Raw genomic sequence first — 13071 nt, forward strand, 5'->3', positions numbered from 1 at the left:
AATACTATAAACAACGGCTTTCTTGGAACAGCTTGTTGCTGAAGCATAAAGAGAGGTTACTCTTGGTTTAGCCTTGAGTAGCATATGAATTGGTTAAGGAAGTAAGTGTGGCTGACCCACCAAATTACAGTGGCCATAATATAATTAAGTTCAGTATCCTCCCTGGAGGCTGTAAGAAGTATTATTATGACACCAAACTTAAAGAAAAGGAATTTTTTAAGAGCCAGGAAATTAGTGAGAAGCAGTCTTTGGGGAAATGTTGCAAGGCTTAAAAAAAATCAGTAGAAACAACATAAAAGTTGTTCAAGGAAAAAGGCTGGTTAAAATGCAGAATTCTGTTATCTGTGATCCTGAGTGCATTAAATGTATCTTTTAAAAGAGGAGGGGGTCTTGGGATTAAAGATGCTATTGCAGTTAGGATGGGGAAAAAATAGGGAATTAAAGATGTATTCAAAATAGTGAAAACAAAGTAAAACTAGGAAATGTTCTTAAAAGAAAGCATTTGCTCTCTGCTTATCCAAATTAAGTGGTGCTTAAAAATAAACTTTCTAATAACAACTTAGACTAGTAAGTTATAGGCTTCATATAGATTATTAAAATGCCATTAAGGATGTAAATGACTCTGAGTGGAAAGAAGGGGACAGAAGATTGAGACTGTAGAGCTGTTTATGGGCTTGTCAGAAGGCCACAGCATTCTAGGCAAAGCAGCTTGGGTGGTTATCAGAGCTTCCCAAAGTCTTTAGTCCGGCCTCAACAGTCACAGGGACGAAAAGTTTCTCAGAGTATGTGTGAAAGCATAAACACTGAAAAGAAAGATGCTTAGTCTGGATTTCTTTCCAAATCATTGTTGTTCAAGGTATTATTCTTTGTTTCTTAGGCTCCATGACAGATTGGCTTAAAATAAGCGATCAAGTCGCCAGGGCAAGGGTGATCTATTCTTTGGTAACATACCACAGTTTTGTCATTCTGTGTAATTGTTATATTTAGACAGTCCCCTAGTCATTCCTTGGTGACAACTGAATAATATAGCAGATAATCCTACTTATGTCTCCTTCGATATCCTAATAATATTGCCTTCATGTGTCCTGCCCAGAGACATTGCAATAAACATTGCTTTCATAAAAAAAGAGTGCTTTGACGTAGAGAAGAAGGACTGCTACTCGGTGTAAAGTGTGACCCTTCAGATGATGCTGGCCAAACAAATCAAGGGGCCGGATATAGTATCTGGCAAAGCCATCTTTATACAGCCAGTCTTCTGCATACCTTTAGTTTAGAGAAGAGGATACGCCTTTTTGAAATTCCACTACTTTCCAGCGTTGATACAGAATACACATCCATTTAATCCTTGCAATAGTCCTATAATCGGGCATTGTTATTCTTATTTTATAGATAAAAAAACTCATGTTCGGAAGAGTTAAGTTAACTTCTGAATGATAAATATCTAGTAACCGGCAGAACTACGATTCAGATTCATGCGGTCTTACCCCAGTAATTATGCACAGTTCATCTAGTAACCATTCAGAATCCAATCTATGAACATTTGAAAACAATTTTGTTCCAGAATCAGCACTGATATCCAATGGGGCTGTCTTCTGTGACCATTACATAATAAACTAATAGAAAGTTAGCTCATCAAGTTCCTGCTCAAGGCAGCTTCTGTTTCCAAGTGGGGGTCAACCTTGGACTAACTTGTTGAAGCAGAAAAAGTAGCTACATTTGATTTGGCCTTGAGCAATATGAATTGTAAAGGAAGCCATATGTGGCTTGCCAGAAGAGCCCCAGTTTGATACTGGTTGACAGAGTGCCCTTCTGTAGAATTAATTATAGAATCTTTTTGAAGTTGTACGCAGCCAACAGGTGTAAATGCATTATTCATGCAGGTCTTAGGGAAAAGTTTCACCTGTGGTGAGATAAGCCTTTCCTATCCTGGGTGAGTGGGAAGTTTGATTTTTCTGCCAAAATAAATTGAGAGTCTAAATATTAGAACTTATGGGGAAGGGTTAGGCCCTTCTAATGTATTTGAAGAAACCTGTGTTTCCTTCATTCTTTTGTTTTCCTAAGTCTATTTTATACTCCAAAAGACACATATCACGGGGTGCATGTTAAGTGTCAAAGAAACTATGTAAAGTGGTATATATTAATTCTGCCAGATGAAACCCTGCAAGAATGGGAAGTGAGGAAATGCATCATCTAAGAAGTTATATGCAAAAATGGAAGGGTTGAGAATTCATTCTCATACATACAAATCTCAATTCTCTTGTGCCTCAAATTCTGTGTAAGACGTAATTACCTGTAAATTGAATGTGGATAAAGGATATGATGTTTTATGGGTTTAAAGTGGGAACACCAAAAACTCTAACTATAAATGTCATCAGAGCACTCATTCTCCATGAAGTTTGGGGTGGTATAAATGTCATAAATGCCCATGCCATACCAATAGGCACATGACTTTTGGGAGCTGATTTTAGATACTGAATCCATTTCAGTGACAGATGAATACCTTCCAAAGAGTTTGGGTCGCAAAAATGAAAAAAATCTTTTCACAGTATGCTGGATTGGGCCATACAATTGTCTCAGCCCATAGTGTTTAAGCTACACCTGCACATATGCAGTTTGAAAAGATAGTTTGACTTCAGAAAGCTTTTCTTAATGTATTTTATTTCACCCAGGAGGTGTTCTCTATAACAAACAGGAAACCTCACTAAATATAACCCAAAGTTTAAGCAATGGAAAGGCACATAGATGATGTCGTACATTATAAATATTTTTTGTACTTGCTAGTTTATTTCTAAGGAAATTATGAGAATGACATCATAATGATGACTGACTTTTATTAGTGTTTGTGCTCTGAAGCTCTAGACAAGTAGTTATAAGAAAAAACAAACTGTCTAGTGTTACTCCCTAATACTTTGCTTTATGTCTTCTAGTGACATTATCCTAGGAAGTGACTCTAGGACTACAATATTATCATTAGTTGCCTTTTACGCATTTATCCTGAAGAACAGCAATGTCGTAAAGCGCAAACTTTCCTAAACTGCATAATGGGAAATAATTACCTTTTATTTTTGTCTGAACTACTGCATCACTTTGTCTCCAGCTCGAAAAAAAATTTTAGGCTAATATTTTATTGTATATGTTAGCAATATGCTCCTTTGTTCTACTGATACCGAGGGGAAGTCATACCTTTTCTAGATAAATCCTTTTAAACGACTTATTTGATAAAATAAAGTCTTAAAAGAGTATAGTATAAACATATACACAATACATGAGATAGAGCTATAGGGTTTATAGTTTTCTATTCATATACTCAACAATAGTTGAGGGCCTATGAGGTATCAGTCATTGGGCTGAGTGCTGGGGTACAGTCAAAAAATAGTGAGACTTGACTTACATTGAAGATTTCTTTATGGTGTAGGGACACTGGTAGGTACAGTCAACACCAAATGATATGACAGTGGTGTGGTATCCTAGCAATATGCAGAAAGCACTAAGTAGGAGAGGCCTGTTCAACTCTGGAGTCTGAGAGTAAATACTTTGCAGAAGAGCTGGATCTGGGTCTTTAAAGATCAGTGGATTCCTCCAGAGCAACTAAATAGGGATGGTCTTCTAAGCAGAGGAAGGATCCAAGTGTAAAGCCAACAGGGTATGAAAGCCTAGGGGGCATGGAAGTTGCCTCGCTGAAATGGCAAGAACATGAGATCAAACAGCAGAAGTTAAGGCTGGAGAAAAAGGTTAGGCTGTCTTGTGATGGGTCGGTCTTGTGTTCCCTGTTAAATAATTTGGACTCATTCCTTAGGTGGTGAGAGTCAGAAAGTTTTGTTATTGTTTTAAGGGGGCCGCGTAAAAGGATCAGATAGGTTTTTCACAAACCTGTGTGAAAGAAGTAGGGTAAGGCTGTTCTAAGCATCTGACAGTAAATAGAAACAAAAAACTCTCATAGCCAAAGAAGAAAAATGAGTTGTCCTTTATCCTGTCCATGCTTTTCTTAACTCCATTTTGACTTATATCAGAAAATTAAAGGAAACTTCAAAGGAAACTTACCTTTATCTGTGGTATTGATAAGGGCAGTTCTGTCTCAGGCCATTTCCTTCTTCTAGACTATTCTGGAATGACATGTGATATTATACAAACTAATACTCATTGTACATTTGGAATTTCTCTAGACAATCTTACACGTATCTGTGATAGTCTGCTCTTTATCACATGTTGAGAAGATTGCCAGTTTTCCAAGAAAAGAAGTAATTTCCTTTATCATTTTTTAGCAATAAAAGGTAGGCTTACAGATACCTGGATTTCTAATATTCACATGAACATGACCCTACATTTTGGTTATAAATGTAAGGAAAAAAATCCTTTAAAGGTTTTATATAATGCGTATTAATTTTGATAGGTAATTTTTTTTTAATATTTATTTATTTTTGGGAGAGCACAAGCAGGGGAGGGGAAGAGAGAAAGGGACAAAAGATCCAAAGTGAGCTCTGTGCTGACAGGATTGACAGCAGCGAGCCCGATGTGGAACTTGAACTCACAAACCGAGAGATCATGACTTGAGCCAAAGTCGGACACTTAACAGACTGAGCCACCCAGGAGCCCCTTGATAGGTAATTTCACATTGCCTGAGTCCCTGATTCCCACAATCTAGGCTTAGAGGTGGAACATAAAAGGCAATATATTTTGTGTCCGTAAATATTTTTAAAGGAGAAGAACAAAGCAGTTTGTTGATATTGCTGATATTTATGTCCATAATTTGGCTGATGAGTTGCTATTTCTAGAATTTTACTTTTTTAACCATATGATGAGTTTTTTTAATGTTTATTTTTGAGAGAGAGAGCATGAGCGAGGGAGGGACAGAGAGAGGGGACAGAGAACCCAAAGCAGGCTCTGCGCTGTCAACACAAAGCCCAAGGCAACGTGGGGCTCCGACCCACAAACCATGAGATCATGACCTGAGCCGAAGTCTGACACTCAACTGACTGAGCCACCCAGGTGCCCCTAACCATATGATGATTCTTGAAATATCTATATAGTTTTGTGTTAATGTATTTGTGTTTATGTTTTCTTTTTTAATATTCACACATCACATATAAATACAAACGTAAGTATCCTTATTTATATAATTGAATGAGCCTATGTAGATTTAGATTTCATATATAAGAAAGCCTTTATAAATTGGTTCCTTTGTTTGATTTCAAACAATTACAAATATACAGTAAAACAGGCAGCTTTACTGCAAATGTCACCCATGAGAAAACTAAGTGCCATTATCAGTGCCCCTTTCAAGGCCCTCACCCCTAAAGTCACTCATCACACACACCATCAAATGAGGGGGAAAAAATCAAACATTTTATCTAACTGTAGTTTTCCACCTGAAACCATGAAAATGGAGAAAATAGTTTTCTCTGTCAAAAATGAAAAAATTAATAGTGCTTAGGAGGAATAATTGAATTATCCTTTCTTCTGAAGCTGACCTTATACTTTTTTGGGGGTAGTGTCTTAGCTTGGGGTTATAGCTCTGGCAGAATAATCAATGAATGAATACATGATTATTCATCCCTGGTAATAATCTCAAACTTCCAATCCTTCCTTACATTTAAGGATAGCATTCCTGGGCCCTCTGTCATGTACGTGAACTACAAGTCCATCCCTCTGCTCTCTAGCTTGAGGAAGAAAAGAGCTGATTGGTGAGCACCTAATATGTGCCAGCTAGTAACCGAGTTAACAGTTACTGAGTGTTAGTAACTGTGAACCTTTATTTTGTATATTTTTCATTAAAAAAGCAATCTTGTAAAGTAGAAGTTATAATTCATTTGCAGTACAAAAAAACCCTGAAGCTCAAGGGTATTGTATTACTTTCCCAAACAGCCTGTAAGTCACAAGGCAAGGATTCAAGCCCAGCTCTCATATTGAAGAACCCACATTTGTTCCACTCCATTAACATGTGCCCTCAGATACCAAGCACTCTCACAGCCAGAGAGCAAAGATGAGAGAGAATATATATACTCTTGTTCTCTTCCCTTGCATCTCTCTTTTCCCAAAGAATCATACTCAGTAAAGCTTCTTTCTGGGAGATGGTATTTTTCTTTCCTTGGAATTTTCTTCCCTCTCAATCTCTGGCCACCTGAAGTCCCAGCATGAATGTACATCTTTGGAGAGGCCTTCTCTGACCCCCTGGTCTTAATTAAATTCCCTCTGATATGCTTTCCCATAATACCCTCTTCTTATATGTTATAACCCTTTTCAAAATTTAATTATGTATTTAATTTAAGGGCTCACTTGTTTCAAGTCTCTTTCCACAACTAGAATACAATAGCCCCAGGCATTGGGTACAATAAGTGGCTAATTTCTATTGACTGCCACTGGTGTGTTGGAATCCATCCTATACTCTCTCCTTAACTACTTCTGGACAACCTATTAGATAGGAAATGCCCCTGTTTTGAAGGTGATTAAATGGAGACACAGAGAGGCCAAGTAACTTTTCCACACCAGAAAGCTAACAAGTGAAGGAGCCAGGTTCCAAACCCAGGCAATCTAAACCCCTGAGCCCATGCTTGTAAACATAAATGCATAGGAATTTGATGCACAGTGACACGGAAGCAACTGGCTTGCCATATTTACCCCTGATGATTGAGTGGAGTTCTGGGAATCTGAGAACAAGGGATGTGCAGTAAGCAAAGGTAAATGGTAATGACATTACAGGTGTTGCAGAGAGTGGATGCTTTATAAATACTTCATTTGATTTAGAACCAGGACCCTTTGTCTGCATGGTGAATCTGTGCATTAAAATGGGAATCATTTGTGTGCCATCAGTTTTGTTCAAATTGCTACATATGCTGAACTATATACATTAGAAAACTCTAGTCTGTCTTTCACTCTTTGGCTCTTCCCTCAGGTTAACTAAGAACACAGTGTCATGAAATTTGAATATCAGAAGTTCCCCAAATTCTGCCTTTTGGCCCCAAATTATAGTATCCCTAGATACATAAAGTAAGTTTTCCATAATATTAAGAATTATAAGAAACAGAGCTTCCTTTGCATTGAAAACTGTCCTACTGTGACACTTCCATGGAAAAGGTGAACAGCCATTGTCATCCTTATAATTAATCTTCATGTATTTGAGGCAAGGTATGTGTACTCAGAGTTTTTTCTTTCTGCTTTTTTTAAGTTTATATATTTATTTTGAGAGAGTGAGCATGAGCAAGGGAGGGGCAGAGAGAGAGGGAGAGAGAGAATCCCAAGCAGGCTCTGCATCATCAGGTGCTAAGCCCAATGCGGAGCTTGATCTCATGAACCGTGAGATCATGACCTGAGTCAAAATCAAGAGTTGGATGCTTAATCATGTGAGCCACCCAGGCGCCCCTTTTTCTTTCTGAACTTAAGAAATCCAAGCCCTCCCTTTTATCTTTCTTTATAAATTCCATGGGACACCTGGGTGGCTCAGACAGTTAAGCGTCCCACTTCAGCTCAGGTCATGATCTTGCAGTTTGTGAGTTCGAGCCCCATATCAGGCTCTATGCTGACAGCTCAGTCTGAAGCTTACTTCGGATTCTGTGTCTCCCTCCCTCTCTGCCCCTCCCTGCTCACATTCTGTCTCTATCTCTCTCTCAAAAATAAATAATAAAACATTAAAAAAAATTTTAAAGATGCAAGGAATTTGATTTTGCTATTTTATTAATTGCAAGTTTAATTGACATACAAATCCTGTAATACAAACCCTAATAGAAATAATTTTTAAAGTACCATAATTTTTATATGACCTTGAAGTTGCCGTAATATATTGCATAACTTTTCAAGAGAAGTAACATAGAGGAAACCTCATATTTTCTTAAATTTATTAGTGCTCCTTGGTGGTCTAAATGGTTTGGGTTTTCTTTTTTAAAGGTTTCTTTTCAAAGCAATAATCTTACTTAATTGTTTAATGTTTGTTCTCATATAAGTCAATTTGAGTTCTTAGAGTAACAATAGGAAATATATAATGGCAAAGAGCAGTGAAACATGGCTACGAAACTCAAGTATACTAGTGTTATATTTCTATATAATGATGTGAAGATAATGCTTTTAGCTGCATGACCACCATATTAGCCACACATCATAAACAACAAATTTGATAAAAGCAAGAGGTCAAATTCATTAAAAACAATTTTGTACTCTTTGCTGTAGTTAAGCATTTATTTTCAGTATTGTCATTTTCTTCATTGAAAGGACACTGAATCTCTTTTTTCTGACAGGAGAAAAAAGACTTTTCAAACCAAAAAGGTATAGATCAGATGAAACTCTCAAGGAAACATACCTTATAGTTCTAGATTTAATATTTAAAACAGAATGTCCAGACATTATGCCTCAAATATTTTAGTTTTAAGGATGGTAAGTGAAATCCTACTAGTCTATTTTATTTCATTAGTTTTCTAATTAAAAATTTAGTATTCCTAATAATTCCATAAAAATTTACTTTTATTCTTACAAATATTAGAATTATTAACCTTCATAAGACCCTTATTAATAAACTATGAAAAAAATATGTTTCTTTATTATAGACAAAGTCATTCTTTTTTTTTAAATTTACATCCAAGGTATTTAGCATATAGTGCAACAATGATTTCAGGAGTAATCCCCTTACCCATTTAGCTCATCCCCCCTCCCACAATCCCTCCAGTAATCCTTTGTTTGTTCTCCATACTTAAGATAGACCAAGTCATTCTAAGAAAGATATTTCCAAGCTGCATGATGATAATAGAAGGACATCTTCTTTTTCCTACTCGTTTAAGTAAAATCAATTTGAGGGGTTTGTAGAAATTACTAACAAGGCTTGCCCAACATTTATCAACTTAATAATTTTTAAAAAATAATATACTTTAAGAATGATCCTGTGGGGGCACCTGGGTGGCTCAGTCAGTGAAGCATCCAACTTCAGCTCAAGTCATGATCTCATAGTTCGTGACTTTGAGCCCCGCATCGGGCTCGTGCTGACAGCTCGGAGCCTGGAGGCTGCTTCAGATTCTGTGTCTCCCTCTTTCTCTGCCCATCCCCTGCTCACACTCTGTCTCTCTCTCTCAAAAGTAAACATTTAAAAAAACTAAAAAAGAAAAAAAAAAAGAGTGATCTTATGAAGGAAATTCTTGAGAGAGTAAAAGGTGGAAAAAATGAAATTCCTCAAATATAAATATTTCCTTTATTCTGTAACATCACCTAATTTGGGGGGATATGTATATTTTTGAATGGATGTACATTGTCTCATACATTTTTGAATAATCTTAAATTCTTCCTTAGTTTATAATTAATATCCAAATTTGAATCTAAATTCAGTATCTTTTATTCATATAAAAGTATTATATTACTCAATATTGCTCTGAGGTCATTTTCACAGTTGTTTGTCAATATCAAGAATGCATATTTTTTTTTATCATAAATCTTAGAAGGGCATTTGTTGATAGAGTTTATTTTTGGTAGAGAGGAAGGATCATTGTGATCTGTATCGGTATCCTGAGAGAACACTCAAATGTTGGGGTTGATTTGTTTACTAAAGAAATTACTTTAGGGGCGCCTGGGTAGCTCAGTCAGTTGAGTGTCTGACTCTTGATTTTGACTCAGGTCGTGATCTCAGGGTCATGTGATCGAACCCCACATTGGGCTCCTGGGCTCCAGGAGAGCCTGCTTGAGATTCTCTCTCCCTTTCCCTCTGTCCCTCCCTGACTGGCACACATGCACAGGCACGCATTCTCTCTCTCTCAAATAGAAAAAAAAAAAAAAAAAAAAAAAGAAAAGAAAATATATTACATCATGGTTAACTTTAGAGTACCTGAACACTATATGTATTTTTTTAACTAAAATAATAATAATAATGTTCCTGTGGTGGCCAAGTATGTATATTTCAACTCTAAGATACATTCAGATTACCTCCAGTCTTGCAAATCATTTATAAATAAGCCATTGGGAACAGATACCATCTAAATCTTCTGAAGAGATGTGGAATGATCTTTATCAAAACTATGTGGCGAGCCTGGTGCTAAATAGAAGTATAAATGTGCCTCTCCATGCCTGCAATTTTCTGAAGTCTGAAAGTTCTCTGAATGATATGGAGCAAGACAATACTTCCTGTGCATATTTTAAATGCACTCCTCACCTGGTGAAAATGTAAGACTACACATGCTGTATTTCAAAATTACATTCCCTTCCAAAATCTTACTATTTTACAGGTCAGTTGAATTTCAGGATGGCTCCGACCTCTCTATTGACTGTAATCGCTATCTTTTATTCAACTAGCATGTTGGAATGTACAAAGTGATTTCACATTCTTTGATTATCTGAGCAACCTTACGAGAAGGCAGAAAGATAATTTACTAAGAAGTTTTCACTTGCTCTGTTAAATAACCAAGTAACCCCTTTGAAAGGATTCTTGAGTGTTCTGCTCTGTTTCTTGGTGGTATGTTAGCTTTTGTGTATGTTTCATTTAAAAACAGGTGAGAAATACCACCTCCCTCATGTTTAAATAATGATTTATTTATTTTAACCCCCCACTTAACTTACAAAAATATTTGGGTACTTAACATTGAGAAGGACAGGTATATTAAAATTTTTAAGCAGGAGAAAAAAGAAAGGAGCACAATAGTAATGGAGAGAAAGAATAAAAGAGGTTTGAAGGAGAATAGAAATATTCTACAATGGCAGTCATGGGCTTACAAAAGCTAATTGTGTTCATCTCATCACATACCCGTCAGTGACATCAAGTTGCCAGTTTGAAATTGGCCATGGTGAGAGTACTTATACCATGGACATATACACAAATCAGGAATTTCTTTTTACAGATAGTCAGTTTATCAGCCCATTGCCCTAAAACCTAAATTAATTTTTGTGTTAAAATAACTGAGATATAACCTTCATTTTATTCCCTCACAAAACTTTGGAAATTTAAGTAGAGCTGTTTAAATAATGCCTCAAGCCATGAACAGAAAATACAATCTATCCATTGTTTGTTCATTTCTTCATTTAGGAAATAGTTGGTGGGGCAATGTAACATAATAGTTCACATTATTTGTCCTCCAATCACAGACAATCTCTGCTTTGCCACTTCTTGTTGTGCATTTTGGACAAGTTACTCAAATCCTCTATGCCTCTGTGTCCTTCTCCAGAAAATAAAGACAATGATAGAATAGTATTAAACTCTAGAGTTGTTATAAAGTTTCTACAAGATAATACTTGCAAATTGCTTAGCATGGTCTCAGGCACATAATAAGAATTCAATACATGTTACCTTCTATAACAGGGCTTCCACTGTAGATGAGATCCTTTGTAATAAACCAGAAATACCAAGATGAGATCCCTGCCTTCAAGAAGCTTACAGTCTAGTGGAGAATTGTTCTGGTTCCTAATTTACATATCTGGCATTTTGCTGTGTCTAACAAGGTAGCTGCCCAATATTTTATCTGTTTACAGTTCGATCTAGAAATGTGTACATTTTCAAATCTAAGGTCTAACAAGTATTAAATCTCTAGGCTGTGATAGCAAAGTTTAGTATAGCTCCAAAATTTTTTAAAATTATCGTTTGTATTCATTTTTAATTCCCATGAATATTACAGTTTTTGCCAAACTCTTGTTAATTTATTTTCATGCAGCCTAAACACACAGCATAAGAGCTGTGCTTTCTCTAAATGTTTACAACATCTCTATAAATTTTCCTTTTTCTAAAAAGCATTTAGGGCTAGGATTTTGTTTTTGAGAAGAATTTATACTTTTTGTAGTTTTATTATTTTTTTGTTATTTCAAATAGATGCTTCACACAATTTAATTTTATTGAAGTACTTCTTTTTCTTTTAGAGAAGTTGTTTTGGAAAACTGAACTTTGGAATACCACAGATACTATTATCCTTTGACACATATTAAGACAAATGGTCCCTAGTGTTCAAGCCATTCCGTGGCATCATGTTGGATTTCTTGAGCAGCATATATTACCAGTTCTACAGCAGTTCACGACTGCCAGGACAAAGTAAAAGGTCCAAGTCCATCCACTGTCTAATATGCCATACTGTATCAAATATCATGGTTAAAATAGGTAAAAAGCTTAGGGAGAAATAGAAATATGAAACATCATTCCATCTGACAGATGTAAAGTTTATATAAAATCATGTACATCCATAATAAAATATTATGACTATAATAGTTTTTAAGTATATAATTGAGCATTTTATATGTCTTTCCCTGTAGGTGTGAGACAGCAAAAGAATATTAGTATTTGGACTAAGAAGCAACTGGGAAGCTGGATTTCTAGAAAAGAACCATTTCTAGTATCTTTCCTCTGTGTAGGTCATAACTTAAACCCAGCATGACTGATTTATTTTGTTTATGTTTAAAAAGAGTGGGGAAGAGAATTGTTGAGGAAAGTTAGTGGTCTAGTGGTTTCCATCCAGAATAGCTCCCATTTGTACTTCTTTAGTCTGTTTTTGCATTCGCTTCAGAAGACAAAATGTACCATCCTAAGCATAGATGCAACACGGACCAATTGCTACATAACAGAAATCATACACCTCACAAAACACTTCCTAAAAACTCTGAATTGCTGGGTAACCTCCAGCAGCTCTCCAACTTCGTTTGAAACAGGACAGACTGTTTTCTTTGTCAAGGGAGTGTGGCGGAGATGCGCTTGGGTTCTGCAAGCATTTGAGAATTGTATATAATTTCTTGGAGAACTAGAACAGTGAGTAAATACGATTAAGCAGAAACGAGGCTTCAAAGAGACAAGACAGTGCCTCGAAGAGCATACAGTTATCATGAAACCAAGAGAATAATTGGAATAACTTAAGGACATACCTAAAAGAAAAGCCAAATCTGGGGAAAAAATAGAGGAAATTTTAAAGAAAAGGAGCAAACTAGTACTATAAGTGATAGTTCCTCAGTATGTTCTGGCTAGTTTCATCCCCAGAGAACAATGAAAGTGAGGAAAGCCAAAAGAGTGAATAATAAAATGACACAAGATATTTTATAAAAATGTGAATTTCCAAGTAAGATTTGCATGACTGGAAGACTACCAAATTTTTCCTGACTACTCTCTAACTTCAGATTTTCAATAGAGTTGATCATGAT

General features: G+C 36.1%; 1 protein-coding gene across 1 annotated transcript in view; it reads left to right on the top strand.

The window, feature by feature from the left end:
* HHIP (hedgehog interacting protein) overlaps positions 1 to 13071 on the top strand; it is a 93610-nt gene that overhangs the window by 37530 nt on the left and 43009 nt on the right. The window lies entirely within an intron of this gene.

The sequence above is a fragment of the Panthera uncia genome, chromosome B1, assembly GCF_023721935.1.
Source record: "Panthera uncia isolate 11264 chromosome B1, Puncia_PCG_1.0, whole genome shotgun sequence".
NCBI classification, from domain to species: domain Eukaryota; kingdom Metazoa; phylum Chordata; class Mammalia; order Carnivora; family Felidae; genus Panthera; species Panthera uncia.